We start from the raw sequence: 22,197 nt of genomic DNA, 5'->3' as shown, positions 1-22,197 counted from the left end.
ATAAACCCTGGGCAGAAGGGTGTAGACCCTCCACCCGATCCCACTTAACCATCCTTAAACTGGGGTGTGAACATAACTTGCCCACCAGACATCTAAACCCTCATCAGCCTCATCCTGCTTGGGGCCTCTCCACCCACGATGGCATGGCCGGGTCCTCTTTACACACAGACACACAGACACCCAGAGGCACACACACACACACACACACACACACACACACATACACACAGAGGAATACTATGCAGCCATCAAAAATGAAATCTTGCTCTTTGCAATGACCTGGATGGAACTAGAGGGTATTATGCTAAGTGAAGTAAGTCAATCAGAGAAAGTCAATTATCATATGATCTGTCTGATATGAGGAATTTGCAAGGCAGGGTAGGGGGTCATGGGAGGTAGGAGGGATAAAATGAATCAAGATGGGATGGGGGGAGAGAAACCATAATAGACTTAATCTCACAAAACAAACCGAGGTTTACGGGGATGGAGGGTTTATGGAGAGGTTGGCTGGGTTATGAACATTGGGGAGGTTATGTGATACGGTGAGTTCTGTGAAATGTGTAACACAGATGAATCACAGACCTGCACCTTTGGGGCAAATAATACATTATATGTTAATTTTAAAAATTTCTCCTGTGCTTCTGCAGTCTGGAGGAGGATGGGCACACATATAAACCCATATAGTGACTAGTCCACCTGACACCAATAGGACCAATCAGAGTCTCCCTGGGATTGATATGTAAATGACAGGAAGACAATGTTCTCTCTTTAGGCGAGTGACTGGCCTTGCTGGATGGGATTCAGGAGCTGGCCATGGCCATCTTCCTGGACACTTGAAGAGTCTGACCAGAGAAGAAAGCAGCCATATGGAGACTAGTAAACATGAGACATGGACAAATAGAAAACTGTTTTGCCGGTTTCCAGTCCCTGTTCTTGATTCTGAAATTTTAGTTCTGCAGCTCTTCTTTTGATTTAAAAAAAAGTTTTTTTTTAATTTATCTGACAGAGATCACTAGTAGGCAGAGAGGCAAGCAGAGAGAGAGGAGGAAGCAGGCTCCCTGCAGAGCAGAGAGCCCAGGATCCTAGGACCCTGGGATCATGACCTGAGCCGAATGCAGAGGCTTAACCCACTGAGCCACCCAGGTGCCCCATCTTCTTTTGGATTTTTATGAACTTCTGTGGTATCCATACCTACAGGATCCTGGACATTCCTTTGTTTCGTGTTTGTTTGCTTGCTTTTCCCTTTTGGTTCCTCCAGTTTTCTTTGGATTGCTGCCACTTGCAAGCAAAGGGTCTTGTAAAAATACCACACCAAGGAAATTCACACGTCCTTAGGAGCTATTGAGTAAGTTCCTGTAGGGGAAGGACACAGTGAGATGCACATTTTAGAGTGATCATCTTTGAATAAGTTTAGAGGATGAATTGGTGTGAGGAGGGGAGGGAAAGGGGCATATTCCTGAATATGAGATGACAGGTTGGAAGGCCGTTATGGTCATTCTGTCAAAGTATGGTGAGTGCCTGAAACAGAAGAGAAAAGGGGGAAAGATTAAACTTACACAAGGTGAGAAGACTAATGAGACTTTATGAAATCTGAGTTTGTGAAATCGGATATTGCTAGGCTTTTAGCACACTTACTTTGGGATCTAATCTTCAAAAATATTTAAATATCTCTGGTGGTGACAACACCATCATCCTTCCAGTGATTAAGAACTCTGAAATCTTAATCTGGCCTGGGCTGTAGAATGTCAGCTGCGGCTTGAGCACAACGAAAAGCCATTGAAGGGTTTTACACTGGTGGGTGGAGGGTGGTCACGGGATTCCTTTTGCATTTTTAAAATGTCATTTTTGGCTGCTGTGTAAAAAATGGATAGAGAAAAGGCAAAAATAGTAACAAATCATTCTCCAATATTTATGGAACATCTACTATGTGTCAGGTACTGTTCTAAACCCTAAAGACAGAATAGTTAACAAGAGACAAAATAAATTTGATGTCCTCTTGGAGTTTTCATTTTAGTTGTTGAGTGAGAAATGAAGCAAATAAATATACATACATATCAGGGGTTGATGTGGGGTAGGTTGGAAACTAAGCTGAGTGAGTGGACATGGGGTGTGGGGTTTAGGGGAGCAGGTTGGAATTTTCTATGGGACTGTGTCAAGGAAGTCTCCCTCATTTGAGGAAAGACTTGGAGGAAATTAAGGAACGAGCAGTTGTGCTGTTTGGAGAAGAGCATCCCACACAAAGCAAACAGTAAGCCCAAGGTGGGAGCACATCTGGTGTGTTTAAAGAATGACACAGCGACCAATAATGCTGGGCAAAAAATGAGCAAGACGGCAAGTGGTAGTGAAAGAGCCTGGAGCCGCACCCAAGAATCAAACAGCACGCCTCCACTAGATGCAAACTGCAAGAGGTTTATTGGTTACACAGGCGCCTGCGGATGCATCAGCCTTTGTGGTCTGAGTGCGCCAGGCTAAGATGGGGAGCAGATTATATAGGAAGGGTTGGGGTAGCGGGAAGCAAGCTTACAGAAGCAGATGCATGGTTACAGGGATCTGATTGGTTAATTAGTCAGGCGTTGGGTTTAAGGCAAGGACACAGCCGTTTGTTCTGGCGGGCCTTGCCTCAGCACTCTGGAAATTCCCAGGTACACTCTATTCCTCATTTGTCTTTTCTTTTGACAGACCGGGTGATCACAGACAATAGACATCCTGGTATGTGTTTCCATCTGGCTATGGGGACAATCAAGCCTTCAGCAAGGGGAGAGGGGGTGCTGTGGGGACTTCAGGTTATTTAAACAAGCCTTTAGCAAGGGGAGAGGGGTCTTTCATTCCCCCCTTTTTCTTTATCATGGATAGAATCCTATATACATTCGCTTTGTTTATCAAGTAAGTCAGTTTGAGAGCCGGTTTGTTTAATTAGTTGATATTGCTGTGTCAGTACCATTGTCTGGATTACTGACAAGCGATCTTTTACAAACTGTACGAGTTTATTTAAGATACAAGGGCCGATTGAAAATTGGGCTATTGATAAAGTAACTTCTTTGTTGTAATCTCAAGGACATTTGCAAACCAAGGGAGGCTCCTATCTTTCAGGATTGTGATCTTAGCAAGTCAACTATTTATCATTTTATGGCAGTCAGGGGTGCCTGAGGAATGCTACACATATGGAGGGGAGCGGGTGAAGGGGGGATGCAAGGCGCCAGCTTTTAAAGACCCTTAAATTTTTAAGGTGGTTGAAGGTGGAAGGTCTCATCTTCTATAACTTCTTCGTGCTGAATACGGGCGTAGAGCTGTCCCTACCTACTGGGGCTAATATTGATCAGGGTAGGAATGTATAAGGGAGTTTCAAAAGGTGGAGGCAGCTGAATCCAGCGCTGACAGTGAAGAGGTGTTCTTGCGCGCGACAAGGATCGTCTGTCGTGGTGTAGTCATTATAGCAATGGAGTCTCGACACCAAGTAGAGAAACATGGAACAAAGCAACATATTAAGGTTAATAAGGCGATAAGAATGAGAAGCCCAAAAAGGAGATTCGGTCATAGTCCTCCTTCAAACCAGGAACTTAACCATTTACTGAGAGAGAGAGGAGGATCTTGTAGGCCTTAATTTGGGTATTCATATCCTTTATTAGTCCTGTGACATTTCTGTGATAGTCTGGGATATACACACAACATTCTGTCTTGATAATTGCACATGTGCTACCTTGGGCTGCTGTCAGGACATCTAAGGCCATCCTATTTTGTAGGACTGCCTTGCATATCTGTGACACTTTGGTATTAAGCTGGGAGATGCTATTTAGTGAATCATTGAGTGCCTTTGTAGTATATTTATTAAGGGCTTCTTCATGCCACATGATATCCCCTAGTCCCGCAGATGGAACAAAAATGGATGCTAAGTGATCATACCATTTAAAAACAGATCGTGTCCATCTTTGTCTCAAGTAGGGGAGATTAGCTGGAGTTGTAATGGTTTTAGTAATGCGCCCATGATTCCAGGAAAATCCCCTTTTCTTCCAAATAGCTCCATGGGCATGTGGTACCAGGAAGGCATATTTGGAGTCAGTATACATGTTAATTCTTAGGCTTTGGCAATTGCAAAGTGCTAGTGAGCACTATGGCACACCTAGCTTTTCTTCTACTTTCTATGAAAACCATTTTCATCAGAAAACCAACTGTCATTTGTAATTTTAACAGGGGCATCTTAAACCTGGCCATATAGAATAAGCTAGATTAATAATCTCTGAACATTTTTGCTCTATAGAGAAAGATGTACAGTGGTCAGGTTCAGCCATACAGGTAACTAGGTTTAAAGTTTGACAAATTTTAAGTTTTATTTCTGGCATCTCTGTTAGTGTAGCCCAGTATTTAATAAGTTGGCCTCCATCATCCATTGGTGGCCTTTGGCTACTAAGACAAATCTGGACCTGATGTGACATTATTACAGTTAGGGACTGTCCCATAGTGAGCTTTGAGGCTCTTTTATGAGGGCTGTTTTAGGTTTTGCTAAAGCATCTGTTTGCAATTGCACCTCAATGGAGGTGGCCTCTAGATAAATATGACTAAGGGATGAAACCAATAAGAAGACCTTTGAGTCATCCAACCTTAACAATATCCTAATTACAGAGGATCATTGTCAAGTGGGAGAAGGGTGCGGTATGCTGGCTGTTAGGCAATTTCATTATTCCAGTTGTTTAATCATGTGCCGTGGGGTCTGCTAATATCCCCACAAAATAATAAGATTGACTAAAGAAGCTATTGTACAAGTTCCCTGAAGTTTACCTCAAATTGTTTAGCTTAGGTAAACAAACATTTAAAGACAATCAAATCTAGAATTTAACATCCATAAAGGTGTGTTACTAAAATAGAATTTTTCTCTCTAAAATAACCCTCATTTACAGAGATAGCCAAATCAGGACTAATTCACTTGTGAAACAAGTTTAGTTTTGACAAACTTGGCCTATTATTTACATAAGCTCAGCAAGAACAATAAGTGTGATCAATAGATCTTTTAGCATCTGCTTTGCTGGAACTTTTAATAAGGAATCTCTAGGTTGAACTTTTAGTAGCCTCTCTGGGCCAGAAGCCAAGCCCTGTACTGGCCATCAGGCATGCCTTAATACCTGTCGATTTGGGCGAATTTCTCATTGGGGAATTCCTCTTCTGAGACCGCACCTACCAAGGAGTGACATTCTTTACTCACATGGTGAGGCTGCTGGGAACTCTGTAAGCAAGGTATCAGGCCAACAGTCCCAAGGGGCTTTATGGCTCTAGGTTTTATAAAGTCAACCTTAGTTCCTTTAAACTCTCTGGTTATATCCGAGTCTTTTTAAATATGACATTCCAGCCAAAGCCTTGGTAAAATAAACCGTGTTTCCAACTCTTTCCTGTTACAAGGAGAACAGATTCTTATTGGACTTATGCAAATGACTGACTGTCATGGAAGAATGCTTACTTACTGAGACATTTTGGTTTCAGAGGGTTCAGATAGAGAGAAAAGCTTGATGCTCTGAGCTCTTTTATAAATGAGCACTTTTACAACTCTATAAGTTACAGATAACTAGGAGGAAGTATCCCTAGTCTGGAAGAGCAAACATCAGAGAGAACCAGCAATGTTTAAAGTAAGACAAAACATTAAGAGATATAACATTATAATTTTTTAGTTCATTTAGTCCCGTGTTACCAAATCTAGTGAATGCAGCTTTAGTCAGATTTGGAAATTTTTACCCATTTCAGTTTTAGGATTTTCAAGTATATCAAATATCTGTATTTGTCCTGAAAGTCCTTTATAGGAATCTCCTTGAAAATAAAGCTCATTTTATAAGAGAATTAAAACAATTATAAATGACAAAAACTCAGAATGGATATGGTTAAAGCTAAAGAGACACGGGAGTTTACAATTTAGCTGCAAGGAAATCAGGTTATTTTTGTGATACATAACATTTCCATAATTACAGTATCAAGCGATGATCTCTCAAAACATTAAAACTTTAGGAAGTGCATAGAATCTCTAGAATAGTTATAGTATTTTCCCAAATGTAATCCAAGGTTTATCATCGGTTCAGTAGTATTTCATGAGCAACTTCATATATTAAGGAAAAGCCTGAGTTAAAGAGATTTTACAATTTAAATCTTGTCAACATTTGCTAAGATCTCAGAAAGTTTTGAAGCACATGCCTAAATATAATTAGGGATGTTAAACACCTGATAAAACAAAACATAGAAACTGGTTTTTCTGGGCAGGCAAAGAGGAAATCACTTACATTCCCGTAACAGGAGATCAATTAATCTAAGAAAACTTTGTCCTTTGAACAGAGAATTTTAGTCTTGTACTAATGTAATGTACTTTTAAAACCCATTTATTTAGTCTATTTTAGTCTGTTCTGACCATAGCTAAAATTCCTTTTCTGAAGATTTCCCTTTATAAATCTTTTATAACTTTCCTTTGCATTCAGGTCTTGTCCAAAGCCATTTCTTTCTAAGCAACCATCTCATTTAGGATAAAATTACCTTCCCTTACCTTCAACAAAATGTATTCCCATTCCTTAATTTTTTTTTACTTATCATCTACTTTCCTACAGAATTTCCCTTATTTCCATCAGTCTTAGTTACACTAAGCAGAGTTTGATACTCTTAGAAACACCTTAATCTCTAGTGAAGACTAAGTATTAACGAATTGTGAACTGTTACAACAGAATTCTTCAGGTGGCAAATTTATGAATCAGTTAAGTGGCAAACAAGTTTACCAACAGATTTAAATAAAAAATAAAAAATAAAAAAAATATTTTTTAAAAGGACTTTTGTTTAAAGGACTTTAAACAAAAGTCCTTTTTAAGAGACAGTTGGCTGTTTAAACTAAAATACAACTCACTGAGAGAATCGCTGCATTATTTATTGGGGTAGAAAGGACCTGGAATGTAGAAAGACCCATTCTGCAGAGGAAAAAAAAAAAATCACTAACAGGTCTCAACCTAGCACAGCCAGTGGCTAGAATCCCTGGCTCATGAGACTCTGTGCTAGCAGGCCGCTAGAACCATCTCAACTATGTTAGTCTATCTTGGAAGCCAACAAGTGTTTGCCCAGTTAAGAGCACGGTAACAATCAGTCACGTTATGTTATAATGATTGTCGATATCTTTAAAAGCCTTGTCAAGTTCCTTTTTGAGTAACCCTCACCCCACCCTTAGAGAAATTTATCTGTGGTTCACCTCTTTGAAATATCTACTGTTGTTCCACATTTACCATAGCCAAAAAAAAAAAAAAAAAAAAAAAAAAAGCTTTCTATTAACAAAGTGTTCAGAAGGGGGCGCCACTGGAAACAATGAGAGTTTTCGCAGCTGGGACAACTTCGTTGCAGAAACAGCTGAAAGCAATCAGGTCAGACAGAGCCAAGGGCTGGAGGGATTTTTAAAATTACAAAAACCGAACCAAATCAAACCAAAACAAAAATCATAACCAATGGCCAAGATTTCAATTTTGCTACTAAAGGTATGACATTCTCCTAAGACATGCGTGTGACTTGATCAATATATTTCTATATTTATATTTGAAGAAAAAAGAACTATTTGATGCAGCAAATCCACATTGATTAAAAATTACCAGATAAGGGGCTCTTGGGTGGCTCAGTGGTTTAGGCCTCTGCCTTCTGCTCAGGTCATGATTTCAGGGTCCTGGGATGGAGCCCCACATCAGGCTCTTTGCTCAGCGGGGAGCCTGCTTACCCCTTTCTCTCTGCCACCTCTCTGCCTACTTGTGATCTGTCAAATGGGTAAATAAGATCTTTAAAAAAAGAATTACTAGGTGAGAAAAACATCGAGGGTATGGGAAGGAAAATGATTTCACCTGATCTGACTAGGAAGTGGTTGAAGCCTGAATTAAAGTGCTATATAAAGAGTAAAGCCCTGGGAAATATATGGGGAAAAAATCCCTAGAAAAACAGCCATAATAACTGGCTGCTCTTTAATGATCCAGATCCTGCGGTAGGCAAAGAAGAGCTGGTTTTAGCCAGAGGATGATCTCCGTTTGTCTTCATGATCTGGCATTTCCTGCAAGCCAGGCATGGGGCTCTGCACTAGAGCTGCAAATGCTGGGGGGCCCTCACTGTCCCTTTTCTCTTCTCAGGGGGACAACCGGCATGTCCATGGTGCAGTGTGACAGGCTTTACCACAGGGAGAGAAAAGACTGCCAAGGGTAGGTTGGAGCTGGGAAAAGCCACTTAGGAACAGATTTTCAGGGGAGGTGATAGACAAGGGCAAAGCGAAGAATGAGGATGAGTGTGTCACGTTTCAAAGTGCCAGGAGGCAGCACAGTGCATTCAGGAAACTACAGCAAGTTCATGATAACCGACAGCTGATCTGGCAGCATCACCTGGGGATGGAGGCTGAGCCCCGGGGTTAACACTGGGGTGAGATGGTTTGTATACTATGCCGAGGAGGTGAGGTACTACACTGTGGGGGCACAGGGAGCTACCGGAGGATTTCAAATATCAGAATCGTAACCATAATAGAGTATTTAATTGCATCCTAGCTTTCATCAAGGGTAAGATGCACTATAGTTTATGTTCGACTAAGAAAGAGAAATGCTGTCAGTTAAACTAGGATATGTCCTCAAGTGCAAGGTAAATGCCACCTTAAGAGATATTAAAATGGGCGGGGGGACAAATCTTAGAACAAGTAAACTGTGGTACTAGAATAATTAAGAAAGGTCGAACACTTGGATCAACAAAATAAGTGATTATTCCTTAACCATGTGCACCCAACTATATTAAGTCTTAGAACAAGAGACATTCTCATCTTGATGCCCCGCAGCTGTTAGGCCCAAGGTACAGAGGGCAGTAGCCAATGACCAGCAGGCCCCAAGTGCCATGTGCAGACTCTAAGAGCAACTGCCTTTGAGAGAGGAAACGGTTGAGAGTGGGCTTTCTGAGGTAGAGAAGTATTAGCTGGGAAAGTCGGAAAATTGACACAGAATCGGAATTGATGCCCCTACATGACAGAGTTGGTGAAACTTCCCTTCTCAGAGATCTTGAGGCTCCTCAGAAATGTATTTTTCATTTTGGACGGAACATTCAGGATAAATATGATCTGTTCGAGTTCCTGGTTCTCTCATCAGGACTGTTTCTTAGGCTTCACTGGTACAAGAAAAGGGTTTTGATAGACCAGGGTAAATCCTGACAAAAGCAAAGCACGGTATCGATGAAAAACTAACCACTCAGAAGAGAACAACAGATAAAAGGCCAGGCCGACCTGACCCTGCAGGATAGGTAAGGTTGGTCTGGCAACAGGGGTAGAGGGGAAGTGCCCATCTCCTGCTAGAAGAGCTAGAGAAGTCCCCTTCCCGAGAGACCACACCAGGAGAGGAGAGCAGTAGGTGCTGATGATGAAGAATATTTTAATCAGCAGAGAAGGTCAAAATGACAAAGTTCCAGGATCAGAGTAAACCTATGGGATCAAAAAATAAAAAAAAAGATTTTTTTGAAACGACTTTTTTTTTAAAGGAATTTAAACAAAAGTCCTTTATAACAGACAGTTGGCTGTTTAAACCAAAAGTACAACTCACTGAGAGAATCGCCGCATTATTTATTGGGGTAGAAAGGACCTGGAATGTAGAAAGACCCATTCTGTAGAGGAAAAAATAGAATCACTAACAGGTCTCAACCTTGCACAGCCAGTGGCTAGAATCCCTGGCTCATGAGACCCTGTGCTAGCAGGCCGCTAGAACCATCTCAACTATGTTAGTCTATCTTGGAAGCCAACAAGTGTTTGCCCAGTTAAGAGCACGGTAACAATCAGTCACGTTATGTTATAATGATTGTCGATATCTTTAAAAGCCTTGGCAAGTTCCTTTTTGAGTAACCCTCACCCCACCCTTAGAGAAATTTATCTGTGGTTCACCTCTTTGAAATATCTACTGTTGTTCCACATTTACCATAGCCCAAAAAAAAAAAAAAAAAAAAAAAAAAAAAAAAAAAAAGCTTTCTATTAACAAAGTGTTCAGAAGGGGGCGCCACTGGAAACAATGAGAGTTTTCGCAGCTGGGACAACTTTGTTGCAGAAACAGCTGAAAGCAATCAGGTCAGACAGAGCCAAGGGCTGGAGGGATTTTTAAAATTACAAAAACCGAACCAAATCAAACTAAAACAAAAATCATAACCAATGGCCAAGATTTCAAGTTTGCTACTAAAGGTATGACATTCTCCTAAGACATGCGTGTGACTTGATCAATATATATATATATATATATTTATATTTGAAGAAGAAGGAACTATTTGATGCAGCAAATCCACGTTGATTAAAAATTACCAGATATGGGTCTCCTGGGTGGCTCAGTGGTTTAGGCCTCTGCCTTCGGCTCATGTCATGATTTCAGGGTCCTGGGATGGAGCCCCACATCAGGCTCTTTGCTCAGCGGGGAGCCTGCTTACCCCTCTCTCTCTGCCTGCATATATGGCACCTGTTTGCCATTTGTATGTCTTCTTTGGAGATGTGTCTGTTCATGTCTTCTGCCCATTTTTTGACATGATTATCTGTTTTGTGTGTGTTGAGTTTGAGGAGTTCTTTATAGATCTTGGATATCAGCCCTTTATCTGTAATGTCATTTGTGAAAATCTTCTCCCGTTCCGTGGGTTGTTTCTTCATTTTGTTGACTGTTTCCTTTGCTGTGCAGAAACTTTTGATCTTGATGAAGTCCCAAAAGTTCATTTTTGCTTTTGTTTCCTTTGTCTTTGGGGACATGTTTTGAAAGAATGTGCTGTGGCCAGTGTCCCTGAGGTTACTGCCTATGTTATCCTCTGGGATTTTGATAGATTCCTTCCTCACGTTGAGGTCGTTTGTCCATTTCGAATTTATCTTTATGTATGGTATAAGAGAATGGTTGAGTGTCATTCTTCCATACATAGCTCTCCAATTTTTCCTGCACCATTGATTGAAGAGGCTGTCTTTTTTCCACTGTATAATTTTCTCCTCTTTGTCAAAGATTTTTTGACCATAGAGTTGATGGTCCATATCTGGGCACTCTACTCTAACCCACTGGTCTACATGTCTTTTTAACCCACTGAGCCACCCAGGTGCCCCTTTTAAGCTATTTTTTAAAAGTACAGTCATTCTTTTTTTTCAAGATTTTATTTATTTATTTATTTGACAGAGAGAGAGATCACAAGTAGACGGAGGGCAGGCAGAGAGAGAGAGTGAGAGAGAGAGAGAGAGAGAGAGAAGCAGACTCCCTGCTGAGCAGAGAGCCTGATGCAGTATTTGATCCCAGGACCCTGAGATCATGACCTGAGCTGAAGGCAGTGGCTTAATCCACTGAGCCACCTAGGCGGCCCTAAGCTATTTTTAAAATTCCTGTTCCAATAACACTTGGATTGCCATATAAAGTTAACCACATCATCTTTTTTAGGTAAGTAATTGTACTTTTTATGTGCATAGTTATTTTGGTCCATGAGTTCAGCTCCTCTTACGATCATCAAATCTCTGTAAAGTCTGGGTATGCTAGGATTTTCTTAGCAACAATAAAATACATTGAAACCTGGTAGCTTAATTATAATAATGTTTTCTTTATCAATCATTCACAATAGCATTACATTCTGAGTAGCTTCCTTCTATTTTGCAGCTATAGTGTTTGGAAAAACTTAAATTGTGATATCACTGTGATAATGTGAATTAGTCAGGGTTTTTCAGAGAATCGGGAAGAGAAAAAAAAAAAAAAGGAAGATATTCTCCAGGGCCAACTCTAGAAGTAACTATTAAAACATCTGTCCAAATTAAATTGAACAAAACTCAGAAATGCCATCTCCAGTGAAATACAAAGAACATTATATATAGTTCTGGGCACACACATCTCATTTGACCCAATGATGTACATGAATGAAAGACTGAAGGCCAATCACCACTCCATGGGAGAATTTAAAAATAAATTTACTAATGAGGCCAAGAATTCAGAATCACAAGTACTTCAGAACTAATAATAACTGCCTTCACTTGATGTTATTCTATAAGATAAATCCTACGATCAAGTTTTAATTTTAAGTTCTTACAATTTTAAATTCTTAAATCCTTATGAAGAAGCATCATTTGGAGGGAGCAGTTTACATAATTTATCATCCATCAGCCTTTTTTAAAAGATTTTATTTATTTATTGGACACAGAGAGAGAGAGATTACTAGTAAGCAGAGAGGCAGGCAAGCAGGGAGGGAAGCAGGCTTCCTTTTGAGCAGAGCCCGATGTGGGGCTGGATCCCAGGACCCAGAGACCATGACTTGAGATGAAGGCAGAGGCTTAACCCACCACCCACGTGATGAGAGAGCCCCTCAGGTGCCCCTCATCCATCAGTCTTAATTGTTTGGAGGAAAATGTGTGGATGAATAATGCCTTAGGGAGCTGATCTCTCTAAAGAATTTTCAAGTCTTTACCCCTTCAAGGTTTTTGCACAGTTCTGATAGCCTCTAAACATCCAGCTGATTTCTACAGTGACAGGCCTGTTAAAAACTGTCCTCAAACCAGGAATAGAGCTTGAAACATACCAGTCAAGAGCAGCTTTGAGTCTTTTAAGGAATTTATCATCATTTCTTTGTTTTTGGTTCATATCCGAAATAGTTCTATATTACACTTGCATAATTTCTCCAGAGCTGCCTTTGAAGGAGGCATTCAGTTCCAGCTAGTTCCATATTTTGACAAGAACTATAATTCTATAAAAAAAAAAGAACATATTTTAGAGCGCCTGGGTGGCTCAGTGGGTTAAAATCTCTGCCTTCGGCTCAGGTTATGAATCCAGGTTCCTGGGATTGAGTTCCACAGTGGGCTCTCTTCTCAGCAGGGAGCCTGATTCCATTCCTCTCTCTCTGCCTGCCTCTCTGCCTTCCTGTGATCTCTGTCAAGGAAATAAATAAAATAAAAAAAAAACATATTTTATACCAGTTATTCATGTTTATTAACTAAGATATCACAATACAAATAATACAAACAGTTGCTCTTTATTAATACCTTCAACCAAGATCAAAAAAATATGTCCTATTTTCTCCAAAAATTTTATATCATCTGATAGGTCAGATATTTATAAAATTACATTTAAAGTTTAAAAAATATCAGCAAATATTTTCATTTAAATGCAAATTTCAAAGAAAATCTACTTTTCCAAACACGACTTTTTATCCTATTTTTTTTTAATTTTGTCGACAACTGATACATTGTTTAGCGAGACTATAAATGTTAGATCGAAAAAATGATTGCTAGATGTAGGTTCAAAATATTATGTTCCATTAAAAATGATTTAGTCTTTGATGAACATCTGTTTGGTAATATGTTGTATCTAGATATTGTAAATTAATGACCTATATAAAACTATAGGGAAATGACACCTTCCGTTCCATTATGAGTAGAGCTTTTAAAATGCTATTTGTCACAACCTGTCATCTTATCATTATGTAGCATTATGTAGCATTTAAAAAATGTATACTCTTCACTTTAAAGTCTTTTAGAAATCTAAAATATGACATTCTATGGTTTGTTTTTCCATATTCCTTTATTGCCACATGCTTTGATTCAAAGGTAATAAATTCCTCTTATTTGGAAAAATGATGTTTATTTTTGTTCTCTCACCCTTAGCAGGTGGTTTCATTTTAGCACACTTCAGAGTTATAATTTCATACTTATTAAAAACATTTATTATGATCTACATAGATGAATGAAACTTTTATTTTATTAAATTATTTGCCAAAAAATCTGTTATTTTAAAAATGTATTTCCTTTGAAGGGTTATTTTAGAGCATTCAGAGAGGATCTAGGAGTGTGGTATTATGCAATTTTTAAGTAGGTATGAAATGGTTATTTATATGATTGTTTCTTTAAGGCTTATGTATATTGACCATTATATGCTACAAAATATTTTGAAAGTAAATTTAAGGTATGTTTTACATAGTTTATTTTTTGGAAAAAAATATTGAAATGACTTATGAAATTCAGTATACTCTCAGCATATGTTTTTCTGAAATTTACCTATTGTGTCTTGAACCTATTATATGGCAGATATTACATCAGACTACACTGGTAAATGAAATACTTGGCTTTGTAGAACGTTTATTTTAATGGGTGAGACAATTAAAAGATATAAAACTTAATAAAAATTGCATAGTGCATTCAAAAATGATGAGTACAATGGGAAAAAAGAAAAATTAGATCAGGATGAGAAATATCAAGGTTGTTAGGCAGGGGATGGGGAGTTAAGAATTTTAATAGGAAGATCAGGGTAGTTACAATGAAGCTGACAATTGAACAAAGGTATGGAATGGTGATGAATTTGCCCAGAACTATCAGCAATAAGGTCACTCCAGACAAAGGAATTGGCTATCTTGAAGGCCATAAGGTTGGATCGTGCCTGGCATATCTGAGGAATAGCAAGGAGGCCACTGTGAGGGACTGAAGAGTAGCAGGGAAAGAGGTCACAGAGGTTAAATGAGTGGCTAGATCATGTAAAAGCTTAGAAGTCATTGTAAAACTCTGGCTTTTATATTTGGAAATTTACTGTATGATAGAATTTCTGCTAATAACTGAGAGTACAAATGTCCATAAAATTTCAAAGATTCTTTTACTTGTAAGACAGAATAAAGAAAAAGAGTTCATATTTTCACATGGTGTAACAAATGCTCGGAGATCCAAGTGTAGGAAGCTATGGGAGCACAGAAGAAGGCACTAAAATCACACCAATATATTTGATGACTGTGACTATATATAAATTTGTCTTTTCTAGATTTTTTATAGTCATGGAATCACACAGTATATACTATTCATTGCCTGGCTTTTCTTTTCTCAGCATGATTACTTTGAGAATCTCCAATTGTAAATAGTTCATTTTGATGTTGAACAGTAATCTCTTTAATGAGAGATCATAATTTGTCTTTGCTCTATTGATGGACATTGATGAACATTTCCACAGTTTTCAATTCTTAAAAATAAAGCTGCTATGAAATTCATATACAAGTCTTGTATGAACATAGGGTTTGTTTCTCTTGGTTAAAAGCCTAGAAGTAAAATGGCTATTTGTGTAACTGCAACATATTTTGCATTTAAAAAAATTTTCAAACTATTTTCCAAAGTGGTGGTATCATGATATATGCCAACAACAGTTGAGATTTTTTGTTGCTTCTCAATCTAGCTCAGACGAAGTAAATTAGCCTTGATAATTTTAGCCATTCTAATAGATATGTAAACATGTCTCATTATGATTTTAATTTGTATTTCTTTAATGTCTAAATGTTGAGAAATTTGTCATGTGCTTATAAGCCATCCATATCCTTTTGGTGACATGTCTCTTCAATAAATTTCTTCACATGTAAAATTGGTTACTCTGTTTGGTTATTAGTAAGGTTTTTTATTTTTATTCATTTTTTAATAATCAGAGGAGATGTCCATTATCAGATATATAATTTGCAAATCTCTTCTCCATCTTTACGGTTTCTCAATGGAGCTTTGATAGCTGTGTCTTTCAAGAAATATGCTACTTCTTTCCTGGTACACGGAGGTATGACTAGAACATTATCAATGTTGACCTTTGCAAAGAAAATCATGGCTTAAGATATATGTAGTCTGCATTTGTTGGGAGTGTTCTGTAATATCAAGCATATCTAATTAGTTGATAATTTTGTTCAAGTCTTACATATCTTACCAATTTGATGACTATTTGTCTATATAATCTTAAAATAAAGGTATTGAAACTTTTTTCCGTTTCTCTTCTAAGGTAGAAGTTATGATTTTTGTTCTTAGTTTTTCCCTATATATCCCCAAATCTGTTATTAAGTGTTAAAAGTCAAGAATTATTATACTCCCTGATAAATTCATCCTTTTAGTCTTCTGTAATTTTGACTTGATCATTATGTCTGATAATGAAATTTGCTTTAAAATCACTTTTCATTATCTTGATATAACCACCAAAGTTATAGTGTAATTAGTGTTAATATAGCATAGTTTTTCTTTTACTTTATAAAGCACTTCTATATTTAATCCTGAAAAAAAAAAAACCAGATTTTTAGCTCTGGAAGCATCTTTCTAAATTATCTTTTTTTTTTTTTTAAATGAAGCAGTAGCAATTTTTGTTAAGGGACCTAAACTGAAAGTAGGTTTATTTATTTATTTATTTAGTAAAAGATTTTATTTTGTTTATTGACAGCAAGAGAGAGAGAGAGAGGAAGCGCACAAGCGGGAGGAATCACGTGCAAAGGGAGAGGAAGAAGCAAGCTCCTTGGGGTGCAAGTAGTCCCATGCAGGGCTGGATCCCTGTACACTGGAATCATGACCTCAGCCAAAGGCAAATATCTGCTTAAACAACTGAGTCATCCAGTCACCCCTAGGAAATTAAAAAAAAAAAAAAAGACCTTTTAAAAACATTTTGTTTGTTTCTCTTTTTTTAAATATTTTATTTATTTGACAGACAGAGAGAAAGGAAGAGGAACTATAAGCAGGGCAGAAGGAAAAGGAGAAGCAGGTTTCCCAGTGAGCAGAGAGCCTGATGTGGGGCTCCATCCCAGGACCCTGGGATCATGACCTGAAAGGAAGGGACACTTATGGAGGAAGCCACCCAGACACCTCTTTTCTTTGTTTTTAATATATGGCAACTGATGCTTCCCAGCCACGAGGAGCATATTACCCATTGATTAAATCTTTGATAACAACCTATTTAAAGAGGTGTGTAAATATATACTTACTCAGATTTATACACTTTGTGTTTTCTTCATAGTTTGGGGCTGGACCCCATGGTCACAACACTGCTTCCAGTCTTTGCCTTCCCATCTTTTGATACCAGGTATTTGGTCAGCAAAGCAAATTAGTATCAAAATTAATAAGCCCTTGGCACCATATCTCTGGAGCAGGGGTTGCTCTTAGCCAAGGCCCAGAGCAGTGGACCTCCCCTCGCTAGTGCTATAGCCCCAAGGACTAGGTCCCTGCCACCAGAACTCAGTCTTACATGTTATGCTAAGCAGACAAAACCAAAACAGGAAAGCTGCGACATCTTTCACTGGCATGCCTCATCTCCCACTCCCTCGACGTCGACGCAGTACCAGATGCCAGGGAGGGGTCTTGGTCCAACATATGGGAGGGAAGGAAGTAGCCACGAGCAAGTACCTGCCTCTCTGTGCCTTTCTTTCATGAGCAGGTTGTAAGGAGGAGGAAGAGGAAGGGGAAGAGAGGTGAACTTCAAGGGGTGAAGGCCTCAGGTAGGCAGCAGGCTCCTGCCAGTAGGAAAGGGACAAAGGAGAAGGCAGTGAGACTTGCAGGGAGGGTGGGGGGTAAGGCTTACAGCTTATGACGGAATCTGGACAGGAGTAATAGGGATACTAGTCATTTGAGTTCACCATTGGCAAGCTGGGCTGGGTGTCAGGGCAGATAGGCCTCCCTGGGCAACGGCACATGAGAGAAGGTGGAATTCTTCTCTGAGGAGCAGGTGGAGCTTTGGGTGTTGGGAAAGCATAGACAGTATTGTTCCAGGGCCAAGGTCAGGTCCGGGTACTCCTGGTTGGAGGTCAAGGCCACAGTATGATCCAGGTCTTCTACCAGCAGCTTGAAGGTACCACATGCCAGCCACCCCTCATTATTGTGTATAACTCTCTGGTGCACTTATTGGCTTATCCATCAAATGACTCCTTCAGCAACTTGAAAACCACCTCCACAGGCACTCCAGGATATGGGAGGCTTCCAGAGTGAAGATTTTGCACAGGATCACCCCAAAAGACCAGAAGTCACTCTGGTGGATGTAGATCTGGTCAAACATGGCCTTAGGGACCATCCACTTCACAGGCAGTCCACTGTTGGTTGTCTTTTTATAGTAACTGATGTGGTGATATCTCTGGCAAGGCTGAAGTCTGAGATCTTCATCATGTTGTCCTTTGTCACCAGCAATTCCCTGGTTGCCAGGTCTTGGTGTATGCAGTTCTTGGAGGCAAGATACTCCATGCCTCAGGCTACCTGATAGGCACAGGATACCAGGTCCTTGGAGGAGAGTTGCTCTGCTGCATTGTGGCTGATATTGTGACAGTACTCCAGGTCAGGAGGCCTCTGGGCCTGCAGGTACTCCTGTATGTTGTCTTTGGAGGCATATTCCATGAGAGTGTACAAAGGACCGTCCTGTGTGCAGGACCCAGCAGGTTGATGGTGTCCTTGTGCTGTCCAATCATCTTCATCATCTCCATTTCTGAGATTAGGTTTGACAGGTCTTTCTCTGTTGCATCTGACTTCAACATCTTCACAGACACTTTAGTCAAATGGTTGGATTTGTCTTTGTCCAGCCCAATGGCCTCCTCCAACACCACCTGCCCAAAGTAGGCCTGTCTTAGGGGTCTGCCTAAACTGCCTGCAACCAGCCTGTCTCAAGGCAGCTATGAACTCTAGATTATCCTCAAAAACATTAAACCACAAGCTAAAAGTTCTCTTCACTAGGTCTCTGTCGCAGGTCTAATTTTCTTATCCTTCATCATTTATCTTTTTCCTAATTCTTATTTTCAGTATAGTTTATTTTGCTTCCAGGTGTTTCCCCTGGTTTCCGTATGCTGTTTCATAGGGAAGAATTATCCTGTCATAAAATTATTTCTTGAGCATTCATTACATCTCTCAGTTAAAATGGGTTCTTTTATGGTATTGATTCATTTGGATTTTCTCAAACTGGGAAGAATTTTCAAAATGGTGTTTTCCTCAAGGTTCAGAGTATGTCTTAGCCTCATCTTTACTCTTTTTGAAATTCACTTTTCAAATTCTTGTCCCTCTTTTTATCTTTTTAAATTAAAATGTTTTATTTTTACTATTCTTTTATTTGAGTATAGTTGATATTCAGTGTTACATTGGTTTCAGGTTTTCAATATCTCCATACATTATTCTATGATCACTACAAATATAGCCACCATCTTTCACCATATAACACTATTATAATATCATTGACTATATTCTCTACACTGTCCCATATCTCTTTTTAAAATCTCTGATTTTTATGTTTTCGGTTTTTCCAATTTTCCGCCATCATTTTACTTGGTTACTTTAATAAAATATGCCTGATTACACACTCTTTGCTGAAAACCATAGCATTTGATTTATAGTAGTCTTCTTCTTCTTTTTTTTTTTAATTAACATATAATGTATTATTAGCCCCAGGGGTACAGGTCTGTGAATCGCCAGGTTTACACACTTCACAGCACTCACCACAGCACATACCCTCCCCAATGTTCATAAACCCACCACCCTCTCCTTACCCTCCCCACCCCCCCGGCAACTCTCAGTTTGTTTTGTGAGATTAATAGTCTCTTATGGTTTGTTTCCCTCCCGATCCCATCTTGTTTCATTTACTCTTTTCCTATTCCCCCAAACCCCCCATATTGCACCTCCATTTCCTCATATCAGGGAGATCATATGATAGTGTCTTTCTCTGGTTGACTTATTTTGCTAAGCATAATACCCTCTAGTTCCATCCATGTCATCGCAAATGGCAAGATTTCATTTCTTTTGATGGCTGCATAGTATTCTATCATATATATATATATATATATATATATATATATATATATATATATATCATTCATTTGTTGATGGACATCTAGGTTCTTTCCATAGTTTGGCTATTGTGGATATTGCTGCTATAAACATTTGGTGCACGTGCCCCTTTGGATCATATAGTAGTCTTCTTTACATCTATCAGAACCCCAGGAAGCTTTATTTATTTATTTACTCACATAAACAGATGATCCAACACAACGTTTTTTGATGTTCAAATGTATTATAACGTCTTACCGCTTAACATTATGCTTACTGCTCTCTTTCACTGTCTGACTAAATCCTCATCATCACTATGCCATTTAATCAGAAAGAACATTTGAACTCAGAGTTCTCTCCATATCAGGGAATGAAGACTCCACACTTCTGTTTGTGCAGGTAAAATAAATGTTGATATTGTCTGTCCTGCACATACTCCATCCTGTTCACCAGAATATTCACCATCAAAATATATACAAAATAAATACCATACCTCACCACTTCTATAACCACCCAGCATGCTAAAAACACCATCATATGTTCCTGAATTATTGATTTGATTGATAACCCCACTTCCACACATACTGCACTCCTTTCTCCCTGCAAATTTATTTTGGTACAGCAATTTAACCTAAAAATCAAGTCAGATGATTTTATTTTGCTGTCGAAAGTCTTTTGGTATCTTCCCCTTTCATATTAAATAAAAACTGAAGGCGTTTCAATGTACTAGAAGGTCACGCATCAATACGTTCTTCCTCTCTCCACCACTATGAACTCCTCATTGGCCTCCTTGCTTTTCCTCAAAAGTAACAGACCAGCTGTTCACACAAAGTCTATATACTTACTTGCTCTGCCTAGAGCAATCTTTTCCTTTAATATGTGTATAACACCCTCCTTTACTTCCTGGGTCTTTGTGCAAATAACATCTCATAAATGAGATATAACCACCCAACACAAAATAAAATTAACTTTCCTCCCAGCATTCTCCAATGGCTTTTACCTTTCTTGTAATTCTTTGTAACACTTATCACCATCAACCATCAATCATTATTCTAATACTGGTTATTTTCTTATTGGAGACAGAGAGAGAGAGAATTGGGAGGGGGTGCAGAGGAAGAAGAAAACACCCCACTGCCTAGAAAGCCTGCTGGGGAGTTACATCCCAGGACCCTGAGATCATGACCCAAGCCAAAGGCAGTCACTCAATGGACTGAGCCACCGAGGTGCCCCTCTATTATTGGTTTATTTCACTATTATATTTCAAAAGAATGTAAGCTCTTTGTGGTCAGGTATTTTATATGTTTTATTAATTGAAGTATTCTCAGAAAGGTAGCTGGCAGATTGTAAGGGCTCACTAAACTCTATTTTGTTGTTATTATTGGGCTCCTTTATGGGCTTTACCTCTTACGCTAGAAGTCTATCCTTCAGATGTAAGCAATAAGAATAGAGCCCTGCTGCCTATTCAAATGAGTAAAAAGCCTGTATTAAGTGGATATTTTAAAAGCTAAATGAATGGCTTAATAGTTGTATATAGGGGGAAAGGGAACATATTTTCCACAGTTTAGAAGTGGAGTTCTTTTATAGAGTTCTTGTACAAGCCAACACTATTGAACGATAATGGGCAGTTGTACATTACAATTATACAAACACTTTGGTAATTTATATCCTTTTCTTGTAATTCATGACTGGATCATTTAATTCCTTAGGAGCATTATAGCATTTCAACATTTCCTGTTCAATAAACTTATTGGGGTTGCTACCTTTTTTATTCAAATGGAGAAATAGTCATGATGTCATCTAAATAATGTGTTATTGACTGTGTTGTTTTCTAGGAATGAGTCGCACATGCTAGTTTAAAAGTTTTGTTAAATTCCCAAGTCTGTCACCGATAAAAGCCTTTTGTAGATTAGTAACTTGATCAAAACAGAAAAGTTATATAACACTCAATTGTTATACTATCTTTGTTTCCATCTTGCATTGTAATAACACCCATCTTAACTCTATTTAAGACAAGTCATCGCCAGATGGCTTTCTGGCATTGATTGCATGATATGAAATCTAATATAACTAAAAGTTTTTGGTTTTAGTAGCATATAAATCAATTTAGAAAAATATATGTATTTGATATAAGATAAAGTTTTAAATTATTTGGCAATAGTAAACTAAACTTTTTTTTGTAAATTTTTATTTTCTATAATTTCATTGAGCTCTATTGCAATAAGAAACAAGTTACAAAAAATTAAGGTTTATCTACCCCAATTCAAAATTATTAGGAATATAATCATAGAGGTTGAAGTATTTAAAATATTGAACCCAAAACATTTTATTACTGAAATTCATGAATGCTGAGCATTCACTGTTAAAATATACTAACACTATTGATAGACTGGTAGAAGCCTAAAATCATATATTTATTAAATATTTATATCCATATCTTTTCATGGTGTGGAAATTCATTTCTCTAGCATTAAATAATATTCCATTGTTTGCATGTACTACACTTTATTTGACCTTTCACCTATGGAAGGATATCTTGGTTGCTTCCAAGCTTTTGTCAGTTATGAATAAAACTGCTATAGACATCTTTGTGGGTATAGATTTCATCTTCTTTGGATAAATACCAGGAACTGCTACTGCTGAATCATCTGGAAGAATATGTTTAGTTTTGTAAGAAACTGCCAAGTTGTTTTCCATTCTTTATTCTC

The sequence above is a fragment of the Mustela lutreola genome, chromosome 3 (genome assembly GCF_030435805.1).
Source record: "Mustela lutreola isolate mMusLut2 chromosome 3, mMusLut2.pri, whole genome shotgun sequence".
NCBI classification, from domain to species: domain Eukaryota; kingdom Metazoa; phylum Chordata; class Mammalia; order Carnivora; family Mustelidae; genus Mustela; species Mustela lutreola.
Note: the sequence above shows the minus strand (reverse complement) of the source record.